We start from the raw sequence: 27683 nt of genomic DNA on the forward strand, positions 1-27683 counted from the left end.
CCCAGAAGCAGTTATTTTCCTTTTTCCCTTTTCCTTTTTTTTTTTTTTTTTTTTGTAGTATTGGAGACTAAACTTGGGGCCTCTCACATGCCAGGCAAGTGCTGTACCACTGAGATATAGCCTTAAACTGTAATTTAAAAAATGATTTTAGTCAAGCACAGGTGGCTCACGACTTTAATCCCAGCACTCAGGAGGCAGAGGCAGGCTGACTTCTGATTTCAAGGTTAAAGTCATCTACACAGTTAGCTCCATGCCAGTCAGAGCTATATAGAAATTTTTTTTTCTTCTATTTTTGGTTTTGAGACAGATCACACTAAATTACCCAGAATGGCTTTGCAACTGTGATCTCCTACCTCAGCCCCCATAGTGGAATTACAAGCTGTGTCACACTAAACCTGACCAAGTTCTGATTCTGCTTTGTCTCCTATCATAATACTGCAGATGACTGTCCTATTTACTTAATAATGGTTTGTGGCATCCCACCTAGTCCAGCAAGGATGACGCGACACACCGGAGCTCTTCTCACTGCAGTTTATTCCAGGACTTTATTCACTTTCTCTCTCTCCCCCAGGGCAAACCTCTCCCAACCCTTAAGTAGGCATGGGTTGCCAACCCCGAACTGCCAGGTGGGCACTGCCCATAGGTTCACGCATATGCAGGCAGCTGATAATCATTGCGTGATCATAGCATAGGTCAGGCCTTAGCCATCTCAGGAGTTGATTATACATCTCCATCAGGTGTGGCTCTATGCTGCAAGCTACAATGGTTTTCATTATTCAGGTTGTCAAGTCATACTGTAACATAGTAGACACAAACCACACTATGAGACTAACAAAAAAGATCCCTCCTATCCATATCAACTGATATTGTTTCCCAAACCTAAGTCTTTTCCTGTATTTTAGTACATTTCTTAGCACAAATATATTTAACACATTTACTAGTAAAATTCACCTACCACTTTACATAACAAGACACTGAAGTTTTGTAGGAAATAAACTGACACTACCTAATTTTCAGCACAAGCCAACTTCAGACAATTTGTAGAAAAAAGATAAAATATAAGATGTGAAATCACTATAAATGGTATGATTATTTAATCTCTAAAGCTTAGGCTTTTTACCTACAAAATGGCGATACTACTTTCAAAGTGTATTGTGAGATTTGATGACACTGTACATATTGAACAAATGCTAGCTATTATAAAACACCACCAGAGTTAGAAATTTCACATAAATAGCTCAGAAAATCCATTGGCTTTTTTATTATCTGAAATTTGTCTTTATCATATAATAAACATATTTTAAGACTCGGGTTTATACACAAGCCATTCTGCAAAGAACCTTCTATAAGCTTAGTTATCTTAACAGTCAGTATCTTTGAACTAAGAATAATTCACTTGGGGCTGGAGATGACTCTGCAATGAAATTGCTTACTGCTCTTGACAGAGGACTGGGTTTGGTTTCCAGCACCAACATGGCAATTAACAATCTGCCCTCAGTTCCAGAGGATCTGATGTCCCCATTGACCTCACTGGACTCCTATACACATTTGGTAGGCGTATATACACGCATATACATAAAATAAACAAACCTAAATACCCATCTCAGCCCAACTCCTGCTAACTGTGAAGACTTCTAAATTGGGGGGTTAGAGCTAGAGATATATAGCTCAGGTGGCAGAATACTTACTTGCCTAGCATGCAGAAATGCATACAACTGGGTGTGGTTGAGGCTTTCTGCAATCCTAGTTTATAATATCAGCATCTAGTAGAGGCATGAGTAACAGGAAGTCAAGGTCATCCTCAAATATTTAAACCCAGTTTAGGCTAAAAACCTTATGTCAAAAAATAAGTAAGAGACAGGGAAATTTCTTAGTGGGTAAAATGTTTTCTGCTCAGAAAGAAGGTCTGTAGCGCCCACATATAGAGCAAAATATGGTAATGCACAGCTGTGCTGTGAAACAAAGACAGGAAGATTCCAGGGGCTCACAGCTAACCAATCTATCCCATCATCAGTGAGTTCCAGTTCATTTAGAGACTGTAAAGACTTTATTTCAAAAAACAAGGTGGAAGGTGATAGAGGAAGACACTAAGATACCAGATATTCATCTCTGGTTTCCACCCACAAACAGATGAGCTTGAGAACCCACATACATATGCAAACACAACACACACAAAATATAAATAGCTCTTTATACCTTTACCATATACACAGAAAGTGCTGAAATTATAACTACTAAGATGAGGTCATAGTCACAAACAAAAGAGAGTTTAGATCATGGGGTGTGTAGGACTTAAGTTTTCTTTTTTAGGACTTAAGTTTTCTATTAAATTCTTAAGCATACAAAAAGGAAAAATTAACTTCCACATACCAATCAACAATGTTAAACAAATTATCACTGAGTGACCAAACCTATTTATGTACCATTTCTTCTATTAATTATTTTAAAACAATTGCAATTTTGGCATTTTAAAGAATGTGTATTCTGGGCTGGAGAGAGATGGCTCAGTGGTTAAGAGCATTGCCCAGCAACCACATGGTGGCTCACAACCATCTGTAATAAGGTGTAGTGCCCTCTTCTGGCCTGCAGATATACACACAGAATATTGTATACATAATAAATAAATAAGTATTTTTTTTAAAAAAGAATGTGCATTCTTAAAATGATTTAAATCTTCAGTGGATCATAAAATACAGCTACAAATTTCTCCCACGTCCCAGTAAGAACACGTGTTGGCAATGCCACGTGCTCTGGGACTGGACAGAACATGGCCAACTTTTACTTTTCTATCCCTTGAATGCAGAGGTGTCCTCAAGTGATACTGTATGATCTAAAAAAAAATCTTAAAGAGGTCTTGTAGCTTCTATTTTCATTCTTCAGATGCTATCCTGAAACAACATACCGTAAATCACTCAGAATAGCAAGATCCAAGGATCAACCAACACCACCTAAGAGCAGGGAAGGTAAATATGGCCGAATGAGGGAAGCTCTTTGACACACAAAACTTCTAGGGCCTTTTAGAAAAATCTCTCTTGATACTTAGCTATCACAGACTTAAGATATTCCTAATATTTTTAAGATTTTCTTAAATACTTTTAAAAAGTAAAAATTTAGCAGCAGCATCAAAAAATCTGTGATACTATCAGTACTACAGCCCTTAAAGATACAACCTATTCTCTTTGAAGTGGTTTGCTGTTCATTCAGCATTTTTTATAAGCCTACCCTCCTTTTAGAGCTGTGGAAAAATGGGTGCAAAGGATTAGGTGATTTTAAAACCAGACTTTCAAACTTATCTAGCCTATCTAGTAGTCACAGGTAAGGCCAGCTTTGACCACAATAAGGTTCATCTCGGTGTAGAAAACTAAAATTAAAATCAGACAACATCAAATCTCAGTCACCTCTTAAATTATAAAGCAATTTTATCACTTCTGCTCAGTCCTTTTGGGTTCACTCCCAGTAACTTTACTAATGATACAAGTTTAGTCAAAAACAGAAAAGATAAATAAACTCAAATAAAATTATCTTTTTCAGTGATTCATCAACTTTAGTAGGAACTTGTTCAACTTAAATTGTTATCTAATTTGGCCCACTGTTGATCTAATAGTTTAATAGCTCATTACTTAATACTTAATTTGTTACTTAAAAACATGACTTGATACAAGCTTATACATTTTACATAAGTCTTCCCAGGTTTCTGACACACACAAAACAATCTGCCAACAAAGATACTCTTTAGATCAATTTTATTGGATACAACATTCATTCCACAGCACAGGGCACTAAACTTCCTAATGTATTACAGAAAGTTTCCATGCCAACCTCTAACCTCCCTTCATTTCACCTTTGAGCCACTGTCACCTTCTAAAACCACATCACCACAAGCAGGTCCTAGCCACCCCTTAGCTGAGTGCAGGCATTTCTCCCTTCAACACTTCCCAAGCCTACACGTACCATTTATGCCTCCACAGCACTTCTGCGCAGTGTTTACAGCAAGGTACAGACAGCAATTGTTTACACATCCGTCTGATGACTAAACTGTGAGTTGTGGAAAGATAGAGAGCCAAGCTCATTGTTGCAAAGGGAAACCCTAATCTAGTAACCAAGCAGTGCTTTATACCAATGGATACATTTTCCACAGTTAAGATTACCTTCTTGAAATATATTAAAATGTGGACAACTCCTTATCATATAACAGATGAAAGAAGTGTGTGAGATGGATATGGAATTGATTAAGCGTTGTCTACATAAATACTATGGATGGCTTATGTATAAGGTGATTATCCAACACCTTCATGTAGAACAGAGGAAAATTTTGCAGTTACGCAGGAAAACAAATCTCCTTATTCCAGACACCTGATCTGGGTTTGGGGTTATAGTTTGGTCAGAGAGTAAATGCTTACTTAGTATACCCGAGACCCCACATTGCATAAGACATCTGACCCCATGAAACTGAAAATAAGATAATGGGGGATGGGGGGCGACAGTAAATCCCAACATATACATATATGACTGTCAAAGAATAAAATCTATAGGTGTGGGAGGAAAAGGCAATGGTGTACCATTTAGGGCAAAACTAGAGCTGTGTAGTGGTATTGGATCTGACAGCACACGCCAGCAATGCCAGAAAGCTTAGGCAAGAGTATCTTAAGTTAGAGGTCAGTCTGGGCAGCATTATAAATTCAATGCCAGCATGAAATACAACGTAAACAAAACAAACCCATATATACGTGAACCTATGTGGATACAACTCACAAAGTCCAATTTTAAGTTTTTCCTGAGCGTAATAGACCCGTGGTAAATTCTGTGTACAGTCATTACAAATTCACACTGCAAGTATTTTATGCCTTGTAGAGTGTTTGCTGACTGCTCCACACACTAGTTCAGCTCACTAAAAACACATCTCAGGAGCAGGGAACTCATCTCAACCAAGAAATCTGAAGATAACCACGGTCATGATAGTGACCAGGGCCTCTGATTCTACTGCTACCCCCTCACGGCCACAGCATGTCGGCTGCTTCCCACTCACGGGAGCTGGAAACGAAACACTGACCCCATTTCTGGTTATCTTGTGAAAATACCAAGAAAGAATCTTCCTTCTTAGTGACACTACTACTGTTGGGTTTGTAAATCAGAGATTTCTCTCTATGCTCGCCTACATTATGTAGCTTCATTCTGGATACAAAAGGAGTAGAAGGGAGCAAGAAATAGGGACATTTAAAACATTAAACAGAGTACTTAAAAACTACAAAAAACGGTGTGTGAACCGAGGCCGGCCGGCCGGCTCTTTAAATTGTTTTCACACTGGTCTTGAGGATGTGTTATTTACCCACACGAATCCCCCCCCCCTCCCATATACTAACATCTATTTTTGTGGAAAAGGAGTGTTCATTGTAGTGGTTTCGGAGTGTGTGTGTGTGTGTGTGTGTATACGCTCTTCGTCTTCGCGACGCAGTTTCAAGATGAGGGAGCATTTTATTACTCACACCTTGCGTGTCTAGAGTCGGTCATTTACACCTCTCGCCCCGGTTTGGCTCTCAAGAGCCATCTTTTGCTACACATGCCAGTGTCACCCAACTCACGGCGCGGGGCCACGCAGAGGCCTACCGTCACCGACCCCGAGGGGCTCGACCCCAACCGAAATTCCAGGTGGGGTGACCAAGCGCGATCCCGTACTCCCGCAGCACGGCGCCATAGGCCGCCGCGGGTCCCCGAGGAACACGCACCGTCCGCCCTCCCCCCCGCTCCCAGGGCCCGGGGGGTGGGGGTTGGGGGGAGCGCACGCCAATGCTCCCCTCCCCCACCGCTGCCGCCGCTCTTTACCCTCTTCCAGCTGGCACACCGCAGGGAGCGTGGGGCTCACCGCAGCCACACGGCCTCCTCCTCCTCCTCCTCCTCTCCCGGTGCTCTCGGTCTCAGGCCACGGGGACAGCAGAGCAGTCGGCGACGAAGCACAATGGCGGCCACCCCTCCGGATGCGGCGCACAAGTGGCCGCCGCCGTTGGCAGCCCCGCCCTTCCTCCTCCCCCGCCCCCTTGCGCGCTCTCGCCCGCCCGCTTCTCGCGAGACTGGCGGCGTTGCGGGGGAGCCGGGAGCTGCGGGCGGGCTAGACGTGCCCCGCCGCGGGGTGGTGCTCTGACTGCGGCAGCCGTTGAGGGCCGCATCGGGGGAAGCTGCCAGGCGCCACGGTAAGCGGCCGCGGCTGGTCGGCGACGTGCGGGCGTGCGGGCGCCGGGAGCGGCGCGGGAGGCCGGGCGGGCTGGTCACCGCCCGGGGTGCGAGGGGCACGGTGCTCGCCTCGCTCCCGCGCCCGCCGCGGGCCCCGGTAGGCCCGCCGCTCCGGGTCCCGCCCGGCTGGTTGCGTGGGTGGATTTTGTTTCTTTGCGCTTGGCAAGTGGCGCAGTGACAGTTGACGGAATCGAGTCAAACACTTGCCTTCTCCCACTTCCCCTTCGAGCCGCCCCTGGCGCGTCCCTGCCCACCTTGTAGGGTTTGACAGCGCTCCCTCCATCTACAGCCTCCTGATTGATTCCGACAGTCCCTTTCTCGTAGTTTCCTTGGAGTCGATAAGTTTTTAGTATTTTTTACGGTCACTTCTATCTTAAAATTAGGCTGTTAAGCTTTGAGAGCGCAGCTACAGGTTTTGCAGCAAACATTCACTTATGTAGAAAGACCGAGGAAATTCTGTGACGTAGTCTGGTGTATATGAGTGGAAACTTTCAAAGCCGCTCTCAATGTGGTAAACTAAGATGTAAATGAGAACTAATAAATACGAAGGAGTGTGGGAAAGCCGCAAATGATGGGGAGTTTGACCGATGTCCCAAGCACCAATTGTTTGACGGTAAATTCTTACTGAAACTTGGAAGCGTGGTGAACACACGGAATTTTATGAGTGACGTTTGATTTGATTTAGCTTTTTGTTTGTTTCTTTCTTTCTTTTAAAGAATCCCTTGGATCCAAATTTCACGAAGTGAAATGCCACATATGTATGTATGTATGTATGTGTGTGTGTGTGTGTATTTGGATTTGGATTTGTCATTTCATACGAACAAAGTGGAGTATCAGTCGGCAACCATCCCTGTTTCATTGGTCTGCGGTCATCACTATAATAAATTTTAGCTACTACAAATTTCAGGGGATTTTTGTTTGCCTTTTGTTGACACTCACGCATCAGCCTTTTAGGGTGTTGAAATGTAGACAAAGTATCTGGTAGGGAATATAATTAAATACAGATTACTTTTAATTTGTCCTTTTAAGAAAATTAATTGTTCCATTATGGTTTGATCGACCGTGTAACACCCTTAAGAATCAGAATTCTTGGGTTCAAATCTCAGCCCTGCTTCTTACTACCTTTATCTTCAGCAATTGTTTAAATTTGCTAAGAATTCCTTAATCCGGGCTTCTTCCCGTGGATTAGAGACCTAAATCCACAATACTGCCTAAACTTCAAGGTGTTGTTGAAAGGATTAACTGAGGTGATACATCATCAATTCTTAGAACATAGCAAGCATTCCATAATTGTTCATAGTTACCTGTGTAAACCACCCCTGTACCTTTCTAGAACTTAACATTGTATAGATCCCTAAACATCTTTCTGAGCGTGTTCTGTGTTTCCCTGAGTTATAGTAGTCAAACCTAGTAGTGGGAACTTTTCTCTGGAAGCCCTAAATCTGGCAAGGATCGCATATGGGTTTTGGCAGATTATGGCTTCGTCTCCTCCCAGTACTGAGGATTTTATTATGAGAGGTGAGTGTGGTACCAGATTTCTATTTCACAGAGATTCCAGATGTTAATTGTTTAAGAACGTTTAGATTTGTTTATTTATTTAGTGTGTGTATGGGCGAGGGCACTCACACCGAGAGCATGTGTGAGGTCAGAGAGCGACTTTTGGGTGTGGGTGTCCTCCACCATGTGCGCCCTGGGGATTGAACTCAGGCCATCAGGCTTGGCAGCAGGTGACTCTACCTGTTGAGTCATCGCTCAGGCTCCAGGTTCCAGTTTGTAGTTAATGCTAGGTAACATCTAAAAACCACTGACATACGTTTTTTCTTTGAGAATGGTTGGGGGGAGGGGGGGATTGATTTACTCCCTACTGTGTATTTTTAAGTAATTTATCGTTGTCAACAAATAATTACTGAAATTTTGCTGTGTTAAAGACATTTTATGTTTCACTTGAAATTATGGATTTAAGTAGATATAATAGTGTCTGTATGTTACCAAACGATAATCAGAGCAAACAATTGGATAGGCTAGCATCTGAAATCAGAGCTCTTCTAAACAAGCTAGACTCAATCCCCTTTCATTTGTCCATTGGCCCGTCTTTGATAATCTATCCTCTCTGACTGTGGCTCCTTTCTGAATTAGTGTCTCTTATTCTAATTATTCTGAATTAGTTGACTCTTGCCAACACCGTTCTTATTAATTTCCATCTCTTTACTTCTCCAAGGCAGTGTCTCACTGGCTTTTACTGACTTCATCCCTCTGCTTTATAGACTTGTATGTCAATCTAGCCATGGCCATACAGTCCTTTATCCTTAGGCTTAATTGTTCAATATATTGGATTACTTAGAATTCTCTTTCAGAAGTTACATTTCAAGTTACCTTTTCTCTTTTCATCGTTGGACCATATAACCTTTGTAGAAGCCCCCGTATGTGAAAAGCAATCATAAAGATGTTCTTTACTGCTGAGAAGATAAGGCATTATTACTATTAGCTTTTTGCAAATTGATCATTTTCAGTTATAGATTATCTTAATCTTTTGAGAAACCTGTTTCTCTACCATGAGTGCTTTTTGGGGGATACCAGTTTCTTCTCAAATGAAAATGTTATTAATCCCTAGGCTAGAGAAGGGAATCTGGGGTCATCAACTAACTTGACAATCTACTATTTAAATTTATAGGTAGTGCCTGTCATGGTGGTGCACACCTGTAATCCCAGCACTGGAACTCAGGAATCGGAGGCAGGAGGATTACAAGTTCAAGGCCAGCCTGGGCTACAGAGTTCCTAGCCAGCCTGGGCTATGAGACTCTGACTCAAATTAACAAAAATAATAATAAAAATAAACTCATAGGTAGGTCCCATTTTCTAAATTAAAGATCCCTATTTGCAATAAATGTTATGAAAGTCTTGTACATCTTTGATAAAAAAGAATTCCTTTTGTGCCTAAAATTGTAACTCTTGTGTTTAATATTTCATAATTTTTTAATTTTCCTTAACAACTATTATTGAAAACATGCAAAATTTAATAAATGAATATCTAAAACGTTCCTTTAATTGACTTCTGCTTTTTTTGGCAGGAAAATTTTAATCTCCAAAGGTAATAATAAAAACATAAGAACATGTGAAAATAATGCCAAAACATTAGAGATCACTCACATTCACTCATACTTGTTCCAGACTGTCTGTTCTAGCAAGGATGATTTCCAACTCGGGGGCACAATTTCCACTACATGTGTGACACACCTTTTGCAGTGTTTAAACCCTAGAATGTGGAGCCAGAGAGATGACTCCATGGTTAAGAGAGCTTGGAGTGCCCAGTATCCACATCCAATGTCTCACAACTGCCCGTACTTCTAGCTGCAGGGTGTCTGATACCCTCCTCGGGCCTTCGAGGGCCCTGAATTCACATGCACAAACCCTCATACTGACACACACATCCATACCTAATTAAAAATTTAAATCTCAAACTAAAACGAGCTTAATGAAAGCAGCTATCTTTTATTAATGATACAACTACGGTTCGGGAAAATCCAGGCTAGATCTTATCCACCAGCTGTTACTGTAAATAGTTTTAATGGAACAGTCATGCCCATTAGTTTATGTATTGTCTATGCATTAGTCAAGGTTCTCCAGAGAAGCATGGGCAGTCGTCTACCACACATTACCTGTCACTTACCAGGAGATTTACTTTAAGGGTTGGCTAATACAATTGTGGTGGCTGACAAGTCGGAAATTTATAAAGCAGGCTGGCACTTACATTCAGGAGTCTGACAGTCTTGAGGGAGAATTCCCTCGTTCCTAGGAAACCTCAGGTCTTCTGAGCCTGATTAGACAGGGCTCATGTGCAGTTTTGAGAGCCATCTTCCCTTTCAGTTAACAGGTGTAGGTGTTAACCACAACTACAGAACTCCACCACAGCATTTATATTTACCGGATGAGTGCTGATTGTCTAACTGGGTACTCAAGTCTTGTCTACACAATAAAGTTAGCATCACTTGGTGTAGTAATGAGGAGGAGTGGGCCACTTCCCACCGCCCAACTGGCTTATACCCGGGACTGGCAGGCTGCTTGTCGTCCCAGCCACCTGGCTAGCTTATGCCCGAAATAATCACACAGAAATATGTATTAATTAAATCACTACCTGGCCATTAGCTCTAGCCTCCTGTTGGCTAATTCTTACATCTTAATTCAACCCATTTCTGTTAATCTGTGTATTACCAGGAGGTCGTGGCTTACCGGGAAAGATTCAGCATGTCTGACTCTGGCAACTCCATGGCATCTCTCTCTGCCTTCTTTCAGCATTCAGTTCTCTTTTCCCCACCTATCTAAGTTCTGTCCTATCAAAAGGCCAATGAAAGCAACACATAGAAGAACCTCCCACACCATTTCCCCTTTTTCTGTTTAAACAAAAAAGGCTTTCATTTTAACATAGTAAAATTACATATAACAAAACAGTTATCAAGCAAGAATTACAGTTACAATATATTTTATCTTTTATCATAACAAAGGAAAACTATAACTATTCTTCAATTCCATCAAAGACTCTAGAAGGATATAATATTAAGTAAACAAGAAGTAAGCAACTTCCAAAACTCTAGAAATGACAGAGACATCTCACTGACTGGACAGTCACCCAGAGTTATTCTGTACTGTTGGGGCATCCATTTTCAGCCTACATGCCCATAGTATCCAGCAGACATTTCCATGAAGCAGGAAATTTCAAAGATGGTTCAGTCACTCATATGTATCCTGCAGAATGTCATGCAGACTCTTTCATTAATCAGGAGCCCTGAAGGATCATCTCACCTTTAGGCAAGTTTAACAGTCCTCTCTCTGAGGGTTCTTCATGTCCAGTTTATGCAACAGTCTAGGCAAGAGCAGTTTCTTGGCCAAATGGCTAACCAACTCCATAAGGAGCCTCTTCAATGCCCATCTTCCTCTTGAAGTAGATTGGTGCTGCCGGGAGCAGACATGTCTCATTGTCATGCAAAGCCCTAAGTTATTAAAACATTAAATGCCATATTCTGCAGTCTTTGAAAGATATGAAGAATGCCTATCTGAAATATATCTATGCACATATAGAAAATCTAACAGGACTACAAACTTGACTATTATAGATGATTATTCATTAACAACTTACATTTCCTAGTTATACATTACATTTTAAATGAACTACACAATCACAGTACCTTAATCAAGATCAGAAATACTTATAACAAAATTAACCTTAAATTTATATTACTAAAGCAAAATCCATATCAATGCAAATTATTCATATTTATATCCTATCCCCCTTTAAATGTAAAAGAACATTTATGAACAATATTTGGGAATATGGGTGCAGTTATTTCTCTCCAAACTGCTTCCTGCTGTATGGGGGCACTGTTAATCAGGTCTTTCATGGTGTATCCTGTTTGCTAGGTTCCTCTCAGTCAGCAGTTGGGCAAAGTAATTTTTTGAGGGTGTGCACAGCAACCTTTCAGGAGGGTGTGGTCTATCATAACATATTGGTCTAGAAGCAATTCACAGGTCTCATCTTCTGTGGAAACAAAAGAAGAATCTCTTTTCCAAAGCATCATGTCCTTAGACCCAAATTTTGAAGTCAAGATACCTTTAGAACATATATGCTGGTTTAGCTTAGCAGACCACACAATGAAATGTCTCTCTGTATTTAGCTCCTTCACAGTCAAAAAGTTGAAAGAAAATACAATAATATACAGAATCCAGGCTCTCTGTGAATTTTCCATTTTTACGTAGCTTTCTTTTTGTTTTTGTTTTTCGAGACAGGGTTTCTCTGTAGCTTTGGAGCCTGGCCTGGCACTAGCTCTTGAGACCAGGCTGGCCTCAAACTCACAGAGATCTGCCTGCCTCTGCCTCCCTGGATTAAAGGCGTACCCCGGCCTATTTGGTTTTTCAAGACAGGGTTTCTCTGTGTAGCCTTGACTTTCCTGGAACTTTACTGTGTAGACAAGGCTGTCCTCAGACTCACAGAGATTCACCTGCCTCTGCCTCCCAAGTCCTGGGATTAGAGTTACACATCACCACAGACTGGCAAAATTTCTCTTTTATTATTGTTTATGAATCTCTTGTTAGGGAAGTGACATAGCCTAACTACAATAAAAGATATGTTAAAAAATTTTAAAAATTGTTTACATGTGTTTATTTTGTGTGTGTGTGTGACTATAGGAATGTGTGGGGCGGTCAGAAGAAAACTTGCTCGAGCGGGATCTCTCCTACCATGTAGGTGTTGAGGACTAAATTTAGGTCATCAGGCTTGGTGGCATACACCATTAGCTACCCAGCCATCTTGCCAGCTCCTATGTGTTGAAATGTAATGACTAATATATTTATATTAAGAAGCCACTGCCACGTGGCGATACACAGATTAATGGAGATGGGTTAAATTTATATGTAAGAATTAGCCAATAAGAAGCTAGAGCTAATAGGCCAATGAGTTATTTAATTAATACAGTTTCTGTGTGGTTATTTTGAGGCTGAGCAGCTGGGAACCAACAAGTGGCCTCCTTCAACAGTGATATGTGGCATGAAGGAATAGAATTACTCTTCACTTTATGCCACATAAAGAACCTTGTGGAAACAGTGTAGTCTCTATCAGATACTAGTCCTCTTGACATCTAGATCTTAGATGGCCTATCGTCCAGAACTGTGAGAAATTAATCTCTACTGTACATAATACACAGTCTGTACTATTTTCATTTAGCAGTGCAAATATAGTAAGAGAGGTAGCAGGTTGATCTGAATGGCCAACTTTTATTGAAATAATGAGTGTTTAAATACAAACTACTTTATAAATACTAAGCTTTAGTAACAAAATGATTCAACTGTTTTCTTTGCTGAATGTTTTAATAGCAAGCCATTACAGAATGATATTTTTCTATAATTAAAAGGAAAATAATACTTAAGGGGTTGGGATAGAGCTCATTTGGTGGACCACTTGCCTAACATACTTGAAGCATGATTCAGTTCCCAGGACAGTGTAGAACTGGGACCGATGGTAATCCATGCCTGTAATCCTAACCTGTTATGCCAGTACTTAGAGGTGAGGTGGAAGAGTCAGAAGTGCATAGTGTTCTGGGCTACACAGTGAGTTCATGGGACACACGAAAGAGACTTGGAGGAAGGAAGGAAGGAAGGAAGGAAGGAAGGAAGGAAGGAAGGAAGGAAGGAAGGAAGGAAGGAGAAAGAAAATGGGGGCTTGGGGGCTGGAGAGATGGCTCAGAGGTTAAGAGCATTGCCTGCTCTTCCAAAGGTCCTGAGTTCAATTCCCAGCAACCACATAGTGGCTCACAACCATCTGTAATGGGGTCTGGTGCCCTCTTCTGGCCTGCAGACATACACACAGACATAATATTGTATACATAATAAATAAATAAATAAATAAATAAATAAATAAATAAATATTAAAAAAAAAGAAAATGGGGGCTGGAGAGTTGGCTCAGAGGTTAAGAGCATTGCTTGCTCTACCAAAGGTCCTGAGTTCAATTCCCAGCAACCACATGGTGGCTCACAACCATCTGTAATGGGTCTGGTGCCCTCTTCTGGCCTGCAGGCATAGACACAGACAGAATATTATATACATAATAATAAATAAATAAATAATTTTTAAAAATGCAACACTTAAAAACATTTTAAAAGACTTTTTAAAACTTAGGCATGCACATGTATGCCTGTAGGTAGATTTGTGCATATGAGTCCAGTTGCAAACAGAAGCCAAAGTTCTAGTCTAAATATTTTAATAATTGCTATTTTTTCCATATTTAACACTACCTTTTTGTTCTTGAGAATTACACAATATTTTTAAAATTTTATACTTATGAAAGACAGAATACAAACTTTTCAGAATAAATATGTAACACTTCCTTTATGATACTTGTATTTCATAGCTATCTAGGTTATATTCTAGAAATACAGTATTAATTCCAAATCTCAAGCTTTTTTATTATTTTACCTTGTGCTATAGTTTGTACCCAAGTTATTATACATGCTAGGAAAACATTCTACTACTGAGCTATGTCCCAAGATCTCTCAAAGCTTTTGAAAAGAACATTTATCTAAAAAGAACAGTGGCAGGCTACTTAACATTGTTTCTGCTTTACTTACAATAAATGTATAGATAATGTTTAAGTTACTTTTTTGTGCGTACATGTGTGGAGGTCAGAGGACAACTGTCAGGACTGGTTCTCTCCATCCACAGTGTAGGTCCTGGATACGGATCTCAGGCTGTCAGGCCTGGTGTCAGACACAATTGCCAACTGAGCCATCTAGCTGGTCCTAAATTTCTTATCTTTAATTAAGCATATATGTATGTGTATGTGTGGGGGCACATGCACATGAGTGAAGTAAGACATAATGGATGACGTGATGTCGGGTTACAGGCTGTTGTCAGCTACCTGTTGTAGGTGCTGGGAATCTACAAGGTCCTCTAGAAGAAAAGTGTGCACTCTTAACCACTGAGCCATTTCTCCATATTTTAAATTTTTAGTAAATTGCTTACGTTAGTGAAGTGTGAGACATGGGATTTTAAAACTTTGTGCATCCTTTACTATGTTATTTGACTCCATACTGTGATATACACCTTCTGTATGCTTTTCATTGACAGATTGGATATTCTTTAGGGCCACTTAAGTGGCTTCTACTTAGTGCGACATAGTATTGATAGCTTATCTATTTCACACTCAAAAGAACAACTGGAAGTCTATCATGTTTTTATTACTTGACCTCTCCAGTGTTTTAGAAAATTTTTATGTTCTTCATATTTGATTTTTTACACTGTAATGTCCTATATGTAAATATCCCAGCACTGTTGACTTCTATAGTTCCAGTGAGGAACTATGATCAGTACAGTCATGTGATTTCATAGTAGGGGTAAGTTCTAAGAACATTGTTAGGCAATTTTATTGTTGGGCAAACATTATTGTATTTCTAGGTCGTATAATCTTATGATACCACTGTAACATATGGAGCCTGTTGGGAAAGATCATTATGTAACACACGACTATAAAACTAAAAAGAAAGCCCTTCAAACAGTATATTATAGGCTCGGGATGTAGTTTAGTTGAGTGTCTAGTGTACAGGAAGCTGTGGGTTTGGTCCCCCAGCACCAAATTAAGCAAAGCATATGACACAAGTCTAATGCCAGCACTCAGGAAGTTCAGGCCGAAGGATCAGAGGTTGAGTTTAAACTACATGAAATCCTGTTTCAATAAATAAAAAGCAAGTGGTATATATTAGATAAGATCCTAGGAATTCTGAGTTAAAAGTCATTGAAATTTTGGATGAATCAAATTTTTTTTTTTTTTTTTTTGAGACAGAGGTTCTCTGTGTAACAACCCTGACTGTCCTGGAACTCACTCTGTAGACCAGGCTGGCCTCAAACTCACAGAGATCTGCCTGCCTCTGCCTCCCTAATACTGGAATCATAGGTGTGCACCACCACTGCCCAGTTTGAAATCAAATTTATTGTAGCATTGTAGATATGGTATAAAGTTTGGCAAGAAGAAGGGTTAGGGAAATAACTCAGAGAAGTGGAATGAAGCAAGAAGAAAGATGCTAGGTCATTATTGATCACAATGCTATTATGCCCTGAAATTTACTATGTTCTCTATAAAGAATAGAATTTGAAAATTCAAGATGTTTTTAATTTGTAATAGTACCTTTGATGTGGTTAGGCCACCTTCGATACGGATTTGCTGTATAATCCAAAAACATCCAATAGAAAGGGCATGTCAGCCTTACAAGAGAAGCTTGTGGTTGTGGTTGTATGTCATCACCCTTTTTGAGGATATTGCATATATCTGACTCCAGCCTGCCTTGCTAGTTCTCTCATCACATGCTACTTCCGTTATCTGGAATTTCCAAAGCGTTGTCCATGCAGGCAGTAGGCATTCAGTGTATACTGATGGACTCATCAAACTCATCGGGTTGACATTTGTAATTTGGTTGCTTATGGAAATTAAGTGATAATTATCTGATAGTATTGTATATGTACTTATTTGTAAATGGAAGTAAAATATTTATTACTAAAATGTCTTTAGTTCAAGATACTGTTTCATTTTTTTTAAATTTGTTGTTGTTTTTGTTTTGAGGCAGGGTTTCTCTTTGTAACAGTCCTGGAACTCACTCTGTAGACCAACCAGGCTGGCCTGAAGCTCACAGAGATCTACCTGCCTCTGCCTCCCAAGTGCTGGGATTAAAGGCCTGCACCACCCCCACTCAACTTACTATTTTAAATTTTTATAGCCATTGGAAAACTTAAAGTTATTAGTTCTTTGAAAAAAGATCTTAATATTTAGGTTTTAATTCCTAAAAACTGTTAAGTGAGAAGTAAAGCATTGATTTGTAGAATTATTGAAATCGTGTATAGTGTAAATAGTTATATGGAAAGTTGAACATTCTGGATGTATGAAGCAACTATTTTAAATGAAATATTTTATATTGAAGTGAAAAGAGACTATTTTTCAGTATTATCATAATAGTGTTTGTTAGCATGAGCTAAACATTCTTAGAGTGGGTGAAGTAGTAGTAGTTTCTAGTAAAGTAAAATATTTTTAAATTCCAGGGATTGAATATAAGACCTTGTGCATTCTAAGCAAGTGTTCTATCATGCCCTAGTCTTCTTTTACTAAAGAACAGAGAAACAAAAGAACAAAAAAAATTATGGTTTGTTTGGTTTGGTTTTTTGAGACAGGGGTTCTCTGTGTAATAGTCCTGGTTGTCCTGTAACTTGCTTTGTAGACCAGGCTGGGTTCAAACTCACAGAGGTCCGCCTGCATCTGCCTTCTAAATTCTGGGATTAAAGGCATGAGCCCAAATGCATGGCACTAAAATATTTTTATGATGAGGAGAAAGAGTAGCTATTTAAAAAATGGGCTTTTTAAGATACCATAGTGACCATGCCGTAGCTTTGGAATCTGTTCTGGAACTCACTCTGTAGAGATCATTTCCCTCTGCCTCCCAAGTGCCGGAATTATAAAGGTGCGCTCCACAACAAGCTAAAGATTTGATTTTTAAGTAGTTGTGTGTATGCGTGTATGTCTGTGCTTCAGTGTGCATAGAGTGCAAGTCCCTGCAGGGGTCAGAGATGTTGGGTTCCCCTGGATCTGTGGTAACAAGTGGTTGTGAGCAACCCAGTATAGGTACTGGGAACCCATTACTAGAAGAGCAGTGCGAATTCTTAACCACTGAACCCCTAAAACAGCAATTCAATTACATTTCTTTAATAAAATGAATATTCTCATTTAATTTATGTATAAATGTATTTACGTAAGATTCCCTTTTCTTTTTAACAGCATGACCTTTAAGTTGTTATTTGGACTCTTTTGTTGTTATTGTTTTGAGACAAGGTTTCTCTGTGTAGCCCTGGCTGTCCTGGGTCTGGCTATGTAGACTAGGCTGGCCTTGAATTCACAGAAATCTGGCTGCCTCTGCTTCCCAAGTGCTGGGTTTAAAGGGCTGCCTGGGTGTTCTCTCTCTCTCTCTCTCTCTCTCTCTCAACGTAAGTCATAAAAGACAGAATTAAGACTCTGAAACACTAATAGACCTTACAATAAACTGTTATTAAACTTGACTATTTAAATAAAAACAGTTTTTCTGATGGAAATTCCTAAACAAAAAGAGGTAATTCCTTTCGATTAGAAGAGTTTTGGAGCTGGAGAGATGGCTCAGAATCTGAGTTCAATTCCTAGACCCCATATAAAAAGCCTGCTCTGCAAATACCTGTAATGCCAGCCCTCCAGAGGCATTCTAGACTAGTCTGCTAGTCTAGGCAAGTGAGGCCCTATCTTTAGAAAATGGGGACTTGGTCTAAGGGATGTAGATCATGGTGGTCCTATGAAACAAAATAGTCTTAAAATATCCTCTCAGTGGCTCATCTTCTAACCCAGTTAAAGAAATCAATTTATAAAAGCAGTGGAATTTGCAGTTTTACTTGTTTTCAAACACAAATTTTACTGATGGCCTTAGGTTATACCCTTCCAAAATCCTAGCTCTGGTCACATAAAATGATAAAAGGGACACGGCTTGAAGATTTCATTGTCTTTGTACATAAAACAAAAGGTGAAGCTCAGAACTGGGTTACATATCCTACTTCTTTTCCTCCCGATTCAAAATGTTTCTATTTCTTAGCCAATATTCTCTTAGATTTGCAGTTAAGCTTAACACATTCAAGCTTTTGCCTTTTCCCAGAAACTCAGTTTAATTGGGTGATGACAGTCACTCTGCCTCTGACACTATTACTGCTTTTGCGTGTATACAAAGAACCCTTACCTTCTGTGCTCTTCCTTTGGCAGCCTGTTGGTGCTACACCTTGCTAGTTTAGGAACAAGCAGTATATTTGCAGAAGTGCTGTACATAGAAGAAGCAGAGAAGGCATTCTTGGATTAAAAAAACTTTTTTTTGAAATTGATAAACTCTTACACAGTCAGTCTTGATCAAAGAAAACAGGGCCAACTGCAACTTCCGCCATAGAAAACTAATTTTAAAAGAAGATAGAAAATGAGAAGAGGTCACTTGATGGAATTCTTGTAACACCTATCACCCTCTCCTCTCCTCAAAAACAATCAAAACAGGCATAAAGGTAGACTTACAGATCCTTGAAATGGAAATCAAGAATACAAAAATAAACATTTTATTTACACTAACTGACTTCTTTTCATCAAGAATGCCAAGAGAGTAAGCAAAGAAAACCTCTTAAACAATGCAGACTAGAAAGAAATTGACATGTAAAGAGTGAATTTGAATCCCATATCTCACACTGTAAACACAATTTGAAGTGAGTAAAAGAGCTGCGTATCTAGGTATAGTAGTGCTTCTATGCAACTTCTTGTCTTCATGGCAGGTTAAGGCCAGTCTGAGCTACATAGCAAAACTGAAACACACACACACATACATACACACACACACACACGTACACACACACATACACAAAAAAAACCAGGAAACTAGTCAAAACCTTTGTACAATTCAACAATGAAAAGAGAAGTAATCCAACTTTAAATAAAAGCTTTAAGTAGACATTTTAGTGTATATCAGTCATTTGGGAAATGCAGATCAGAACCACAATGAGGTATTTTTTCATATAGTAAGACAATAAAAAAAGATAAATGTTCACAGTAACATGGAAAGTTGGAACCGTAGTACATCACTGTTGGAAATATAAAATGGTATAGATGCTTAGGAAGGAAGTTAGGCAGTTCCTCAAAAGATTAACTGTAATTACCAAAAGGATCATTAGCTTAATTCCTGTAGATGCCCATGTATCCAAGAGAATGGACCGTGTGTCACAAAGGATCCAAGATACAAATATTTATAGCATTATTCATAGGAGCTCTAGAAACAACCTATGTTCATTGATCAACAAATAAACAAAATAGAGCATATCTGTGTGCAGTGCTTAATCATCATTTTCAACTTGAGTAGGTTTAGAAACACCTAGGATACACACTCCTAGGTTTGTCTTACAGGCCATTTCCACGGAATTTTAACTGAGTAGGAAAGAGTCACCCTGAATATGGTAGCACTATGCTATGGGCTTTCTGGGGTCCTGAGGTGAATGAAAAGGGGAAAAAGAGAAAGCCAACTGAGCATTCTTTTTTTGTCTTCTGATCTGCCCTGATATAAGCAAATTCCCACTACCAAAACCACAAGTAACTTCTTCGCCATGTCTTCCCTCAACCCCCCACCCCATCATGGTGGACTCTATCCCTAAACCACGAACCCAAACAAACCCGCCTTTAAAGTTGCTGGTGCCGGTATTTGGTCCCAGTGAGAGCAGAGTAGCTACTACAGTCTAACTCAGCCAGAAAAATGGAAGTTCTGCTACATGCCCTAACCTGGAGAAATCTTGAAAATGTCATCATAAGTGAAAAAAGGTAAAAACAAAAGGCATTATCGAGAATAGATCTATTCATGGAGATGGAAGCAGGGTAGTGGTTGTTGGAGACTAGGAAGAGCATGAATTGAGAATGCTAACTATTGAGTATGGATTTTCTTTCAGGGTGATTAAAATTTTCTGCACCTAGATGGTGGTGACAGTCTTATGAATTTGAGAATGTGCTAATTGCACTAAAACCCACAGATTGTGTTTTTATGTATTTATGTGGATAGGAATGCTTTAAGAAAGACTAAACAGACCTGGTGGCTAGAAATCTAAGATCAGCCTGTCATAAGAGTTGATTTCATTCTGAGACAATCTCTTGGTAGGTGGCTATCTTGCTGTGTGCTTGTGTGGTTACCCATCGGTCTGTATTTTGCCTGTCTTAACAGATTTTTAGAGGAGAACACATTTTTTAACTTAGCCACCTCCTTTAAAGGCCGTTATCTCTGAAATCAGTCACATTCTGAGGTTGTGGGCGTTAGGACTTCCACACATGAATATGGAGTTGAGAGATGGTGAAGCACTCTACTCTAAAAGATAGAACAGGAAAGACTAATGCTATGGCATGTGCATTGTATCTCAGGCTGAGGATAGATCAGTGCTAGGGTGTTTGCCCTGCAGAAGCTCCTGGGTTAGAGCTCAGCATGAGAAACAAATAAAAACCTTAAGTACTTACATTGTAACTCCTCTGCCAGATAACCTGAAAACCAAGGCAAAAGATAATTTCCAAGCTAACCTGAGAATATCTCAATTAGCAATAAGGAAAATAAAATACTAAATAATAAACATCAAAGAGTGTACAGAATTATTGTAGAAAACTTTACAAAATATATGAAACTAGAGTTGACTAATAAAAAGATAGTTCTAATTTGTAAATGTAATATTACCTTAGCTCTAGGACTCTTGTTTGGGTTGGCCCTGTGCAAGCCCTGATCAAGCTGCCACATCTCTGTGGGTTCAAATGTGCATCAGTCCTGTTGGGTCTTGAGGACCCTTTCTTTGAAGTCCTCCATATCCTCTTTTACAAGTTAGCAAAAGAAAGCCGTTTTCTATACTTTTAACACCTACTGATGTGGTTGAGAGTTAAACCTAATTTGATCTAGCTTGAGTTAGCTCCACACCACACAGGTCAATGGCTTGGACCCCCAAGACTGATTTACTCACTTCAGCCATACTGCAGGTCCCAGGTCTCCTATACAAGCATGAGGTTCCCATGACCCTTTTGTATATCTGTAACTTGGTCAAAGAGCTTTCAAAGCTAAGAGAGGAGCATCTGTATCCTTAGCACAGGCACCTCAGTTTCTGTGGAGTTAGAGGCACATCTTCCCTCCTCTAATGTGTTCAGCCTGGAAGTTCTTTTCTGAACCCCTATACTTAGGGGTTTATTGGGGGATCTATTATATAGGCATGATTAATTAAATATTGACCACTCACCAGTGACTTCAGTCTTTGGTTCTTCTCCCCTCCTAAGAGGTCTGGAGTTAGGTCCAAAAGTCTCCACTCTCTAGTCATGCTTAATTTCTCTGTCAACAAGCCTCCATTATTAGGCTAGTCACATTATTAGCATAAACTCAGAGTTTGTTTATGAATTACAAAACAATGCCCCCTCACCTAATTTCACACTAAGAAGTCCACAAAATTCAAAGAATCCTGAAAGCGCTGTACCAGAAACTGGGGACAAAAGTTAATTATTGTATTTACCAGAGTTGGAAAATAAGAATATTTGAAGACTGAGGACATAGGTCAGTGGTAGAGTATTTGCCTGCTATGTTGAAGGCCTGGGTTCAAGAGAAACAGTGAGAGAGAGAGATACAGGGATAGAAGAGGGATGAGGAGAAGGAAAGGGAACAAGAGAGAAGCATATTTGAAAGCTCTGGTACAGGAATGGAAACCAAGTCTTTTGGACAAAGGAGATGGATTTGGGCAGGAGAGGCTTTGAGATAAAAGGCCTTACAACTAACTAATCCATGTTCTTTGGAATAAACCGTCCAGAGAGCGTTATTAACAAGGTCTGTGACTCCCTGGTCATCCAGTTTACGACCACTACGGTGTAATGCAGTCATGTCTTTTTAATAGGATTTGTTCCAGGAGCCGTAGGAGCTCCTAGAACCGCCTTCAGCTCCCCTCTTAGCTTTATTCTTGGGAGCAGGATAATGTGCTGTTGTACTTCAGTATATAAACCATAGGAATCTCCACCATCCTGCCTCCGCTCCAAAATCTGGATTCTAGAGTACATCCGCTTCCGGGATTTCAACTAAAAAGCATTAGGTTTTCAATATTGTCATCTTCTGACTTTTCCTACTGCAGATGCAGTGTCAATCTTAATTTTCTGGGTTTTTTTTTTTTTTTTGCTGCTAAGATCTTTCTCTTTATTCATACCACACACACTTCTGCTGTAAAGTGTTTGAATATGACTCTATCCTGTTTGACACTGGATGTGACACTGTGAGTGTATTATTTTAGTCATTAATCTCATGGAAAATTTGGATTGTCACATGTTAAATACTGTTCCTCTACTATTCTAAACATAACATAATTTCTAGAGTTATCCTGTCTCCTTCATATTGTTATCTTTGGAATTTTTTTTTTTTTTTTTAGACAGGGTCTCATCTAGTCCAGGCTGTCTAGTTGAGACTGACCTTGAATTTCTGATCCTCCTGTTAGTACTTCCCAGTGCTGGGACAACAGGTGTGCACCTCCATGACTTGTTTCTGTGGTGCTAGAGATTGAACCAGGCCATAGTTTAGTACATGCTGGGCATATTCTCTACCTGCTGTGCTGTATCCCCACTGTCTACCTTTGAATAGGAAACTCATCACCCTATCCTTGTGATAGATGGTACTGTCCAACTAAACACGATTTTCTTCATTTTTTCTCTCAACTTATACTTTCCTTTGTTTACACAGTGAGTAACTATGTACTCCAAATAAGTAAATAAATAAAAGATCCAACAATGTAGGAGACAATTTGGCATTCTTTTAGAAAGCTAAACACTGACCATTCAACCCAGTTTCATTCCTAGATACTTACCCAACAGAAGTGGTAGTTTTACATTCATATGAAAAGAAATGTATATTGATGTTCATAGCAGTTTCACTTGCACTTGTTCAGCAATTGAAATTCTTCCAAATACTTTACTTGGTGAATGAATGAAGTGTGGGAAGTTCTCAGTGACGTGGTCAGCTACAGTTACCCTTCCGTGCTTGTGTTTCTACAGCTGCAATCTCAGCTGTCAGTAACATGCATTTAGATCATAAGTAGTAAATATGAACAGGCATACTGTTATTCTCCAAACAATACAGTATAACAACTATTTGCATACCATTTATACTGTATTAGGAATTATAAGTAATACAGTGTTGTTTATAGAATATGGTAATAGATTTTGAGTTCCAGTAAGGGTTTCTGGAACTAAAACCTCAACAAGTATCAAGAAATAACTGTGTGAAAAGTGCAACAATATGGATAAATTTTAGGTTCATCATAAGATATTAAAAAAGCCAGAGTAAAAAATCTACATACCATAATTATTACATTTATAGGACGTATTAATAAAGAGGAAATTATAGAGATTAATGGTAAGTGGTTGTCAGCATTTAGGTAGCAGAAGAGTTGCCTCCTGTAATAGGCTAAACAATAGCTCCCAGGAAAGTCCATGTTTTAATTTCTTTTTTCTTTTTTGGTTTTTCAAGACAGGGTTTCTCTGTAGCTTTTGGAGCCTGTCCTGCAACTAGCTCAAGTAGAGCAGGCTGGCCTTGAACTCACAGATATCTGCCTGCCTGTGCCTCCCAAATGCTGGGATTAAAGGCGTGCACCACCACCGCCCAGCCATATCTTAATTTCTAGAATGTGAGATTATTATCTTATATGTCAAAGAGATTTTGTGTGATTAAAGATGAGGTAGCTATCTTAGCTTACCTGGGAGAGCCTTGAATGTAGTCATAGGGGTTCTCAGGAAGGGCAAATAGGAGAGAAAGTGCCCTTTGTGAAGACGCAGCATGGTAGTACTAAGATTGTACAAACAGTAGGAGATGGGAGAAGCAAGGACCACATCCTCACCTGAAGCCTCCAGAAGGAGTCAGCACTGTCACACCTTGGTTTTAGCTCATGTAACTTGTTTTGGATTTCTGATATGAAAAACTAACATTTTATCAACACACAAAGTTTTTGTTAATTCACTACAGGAGCCACCAATAAAGTAAGAAAAGCATAGGAGTGTTCATCCTTTCAGCTACTCTGGACCACGCTGAATGAAGAATTATCTTGGGCCACACATGAAATGCATGAACACTATGAAAAGCTGAAAAAGAAAAAAATCTATAATTTTCATGATATCCACTGCCATAGATAAGCAAGGAAATCCTCATATAACCAATATGGGATTCTGGTCAGAGTTTGTTTGTTTGTTTAAAGCAGATCTCACATTTGTAATCATTAGTAAAAGAAGTGAATACAACTAAGTAATAAAACCTTCATTGGGTTTTTTTTTTTTGTATTATAAAAGGTTAAAAAAAAAGTGGTCTGCATAAACCTAATGGCATGTCTGCCGTAACTCTTGAGAAATGTATGTTGTCAGAAGTCTTGGTGAGTTCTTAACACTCTTATCACATAATTTGATTCTCGTTTTCCTCTTAGTGTGCCTCAATCTTGAAAGAGTGCTTACATACATAAGTGCTGAAAAGAAGCAATGACATGAATTAGGCAGGAGGGTGGCTGCAAGTATGAGGTCAGCCTGGACTTCATAATTCTCCCTGTCTCAAAAGAACAAATAAGTATTAATAATTAAAACAAATAAATGTAGTCAAAATAAATTAGCATTCTAGTTAATTTCAGTAGGTGACTTTCAGCATAAGATTTTCTCACAAGTTATTACTTTGATTAGTAGGTTCATTTTAAGTAGGAGATGTGCTGTTCTCACCTTTTTCTTCTTCCTATGCTCTCCTATCCCTCGCTAGCAATTTTCAAGCTACCTTTAACTATGCCTCAGTCTAGGAACAGGTTTTGTAAAGTCATCTCTGGGTGGTTCTACTGCAATATTATTGAAGGACATTGCTGATCCTGATACAAATACATAATAACAAGGCTATGTTTTTGTCTTCTTGAGTCCAGACATTTCTATAGAACTGAAGCCTGGGGCTGTCTATTGATAACATATTCCATAGCATTCTTTTGGAGTGGGAGTAACAAGCGGTATATCTTTATCATAGTGCATCTGTCTCTACTTGCAAAAGGTGAACTGGTCTTATTCCTTCTTATGACATGCAGCATATATTTTAGTAATTAGAGAAGTTCTGTTTCCACCTATTAACTGCTTGGGTTGGATTGATGACTAGAGTACAGTCAAAATCAGCCCGTTTATTTGTATTTCTCTTCAGTGTTTTGGTACACAACTATATTTATTTTTGTTCTGAATGTGTCTCCTATCTCTAAGGTTTTACTTCTCACTTTTCTGGTTTTTGTTTGTTTGCTTGTTTTGTTTTTCGAAACAGGGTTTCTCCATGTAACAGCCTTGACCATCCTGGAACTCACTCTGTAGACCAGGCTGGCCTCAAACTCACAGAAATCCCGCTTGCCTCTGCCTCCTAAGTTCTGGGATTAAAGTCATGTGCCACCACCACTTCCTGGGTCTTTTCTGTATTTTTCTCCTTTTTATTGTTTAGGAATTCTAGACATGCATATAATGTTTTGTTAAATCTACCACCCCCATTCTTGCCTTTACAATTTCTCCCTTAAACCATATACTTTTCTCTTTCAAACCTAACGGGCTCTACTTTTTTGAACTCACAGAGTCCACTTGGTGCTATCTTTGTGTGCATACAAATAACTTAACAATAGGCCCAAGATTTAAGAATAGTATTGAGCATTGTGAGAGTAATTTTATTGAAATGATTATTGCAAATATTTTTTTCTTAAACCAGAGATGAAAATTTGCTCAAGCAGAAATCTTAACCCTTATTATGTAGTTGATTTCTGCTTTGAACCTTCTGAGGCCACATTTGAGGCCTTAAATAGTTAGGCTGTGTACTGTGTGTGGAGGAAGTGGGGATGGTGACACATTGTCATTTTCCTCTTAAGTAAGTTATGACATATGTCTGTGTTTAAAGGAACTATGATTATTCAGTCATTTCACTTTTTCCATACAAGTACGAATAATTGTCTTCTTAATGCTAATTTCTGAATAATCATGAAGTACTTTAGGCATTTAAATATTTATTAGGACTTCAGGGATAGATTAGTGGTAAAATGTTTGCCTCACATGTATCAGGCCCTGGATTTAATTAAACTCTCAGTACTATGTTAAAAAAAAAAGAGTATTTATATTTAAATCATTGTTCTTCTGAAAGTTTCATTTTCTAGGAAAATTCTGTATAAACATCAGAACCAGGAAAGATATATAATAATAAATTACTTATATTTAAAAATTAGAAAGGGGCCTAAATATAAATGCTTTTATAATCGTCATGAACTTGAAACACTCCAAATGTTCTTCAGTGACTGAATATATAAACAAACTATGTCTTTACGCTTCACACATCACATACTGTGCTGCGTAGTGTGTAATGTACTATAGAATAATGCTCAGCAATAAGAGGAATGAACTGGTAGTACATTAAACAAGAATGAACGTGAAAGGCGTAGGAGATAGAAGCTAGTCTCTCAACAATATAATCCATATGATTACGTTTATAAGCTGTTCTTGACATATGTTAGCAAATCCATAGTTGGTAGCTGTTAGGGATTGCTTGATTCTAAAAGCACAGTGAAAAGTATTTGGCAGAGGCTTAGAGATGTCTGTATTTTGATTGTGGTATCAGTTATAACTTCATACATATTGTTGTTTGTATGTTTTGTTTACTGTCACTACTGTTTGCATTGCTGGGTGTCAAACCTTGAGCCTTGAACATGTAAGGTAAGCCTTCCACCATTTAAGATACATTCCAGAACAACACATGATTTTGAATTCATAAAACTATCTACAACTAATTTGGTTATGGGATTTTAATTGGACTTTTAAAATAACATAAAATGGTACTTTTGGTTTCAAGTTATAAGCATGCTTTGCTAAACAATGAAAGAAACTTTCTGGGGATTGGGATAAAGTATCTGAGAAGCTATATGCAAGGAGATAACAAACTGAAATTTAGGGTATGTGACTTTGATGTGCATTTTGTATTAGGATGGTTGTAAAATGGTCTTTATCTTTGAATATTACTGTCTTGTTGATGGAACTTGATCAAGAAAATTAACTGCCCAGGACATCATCTTATTTTTCTGTAGTTGAGAAGATTGGAACCTATGCTTCTCAAGGTAAAATGCTTCCAATAGGCACTTTACTCCAATGAAGTTTGCTTTAGTGTAGAAATGTTTTAATTACTTGGCATTAAGTCACAGCAAAGCTCTAAGAAGATATGTTGAAACAAGAGCGGCGGGGCTGCGTCCCCAACACCCCGGCCGCTTGGCTAGCTTATGCCCGAAATAACAACACACAAACTGTATTCATTTAAAGAACTGCTTGGCCCATACTCTAGCCCTTATAGGCTAATTCTCGCACCTGGACTAGCCCATTTCTAAT

General features: G+C 39.1%; 2 protein-coding genes and 1 long non-coding RNA gene across 30 annotated transcripts in view; 1 reads left to right on the top strand and 2 right to left on the bottom strand.

Annotated features, from left to right (window-relative positions):
* Marchf7 (membrane associated ring-CH-type finger 7) overlaps window positions 1-6009 on the bottom strand; it is a 37316-nt gene extending 31307 nt beyond the window's left edge. For 8 of the 16 annotated variants that reach the window (XR_007588800.1, XR_007588810.1, XR_007588808.1 and 5 more), the window contains exon 1: window positions 5821-6009. The gene's annotated coding sequence lies outside the window, so the exon portion shown is untranslated. The remainder of the gene's footprint in view (window positions 1-5820) is intronic. The other 8 variants (XM_050122707.1, XM_050122741.1, XM_050122715.1 and 5 more) reach the window with 3 other exon arrangements.
* A 53-nt stretch (window positions 6010-6062) lies between these two features.
* The window catches only part of Baz2b (bromodomain adjacent to zinc finger domain 2B), a 321551-nt gene continuing 299930 nt past the window's right edge, over window positions 6063-27683 (top strand). For 6 of the 12 annotated variants that reach the window (XM_050122560.1, XM_050122535.1, XM_050122624.1 and 3 more), the window contains exon 1: window positions 6063-6185. The gene's annotated coding sequence lies outside the window, so the exon portion shown is untranslated. The remainder of the gene's footprint in view (window positions 6186-27683) is intronic. The other 6 variants (XM_050122608.1, XM_050122618.1, XM_050122654.1 and 3 more) reach the window with 3 other exon arrangements.
* Window positions 6192-21641, bottom strand: LOC126488930 (uncharacterized). 2 transcript variants are annotated; one of them, XR_007588820.1, is made up of 4 exons: window positions 21545-21629; window positions 20787-20810; window positions 18502-18579; window positions 6192-11210 (listed from the first exon to the last, which is right to left on the bottom strand). It is a non-coding gene; the product is annotated as an uncharacterized lncRNA (long non-coding RNA). The 2 variants fall into 2 exon arrangements; XR_007588821.1 differs by lacking the exon at window positions 20787-20810 and having other exon boundaries at window positions 21545-21641.

The sequence above is a fragment of the Alexandromys fortis genome, unplaced genomic scaffold, assembly GCF_014885135.2.
Source record: "Alexandromys fortis isolate MF-2015 unplaced genomic scaffold, M_Fortis_MF-2015_v1.1 scaffold_8_9099976_23576923, whole genome shotgun sequence".
NCBI lineage: Eukaryota > Metazoa > Chordata > Mammalia > Rodentia > Cricetidae > Alexandromys > Alexandromys fortis.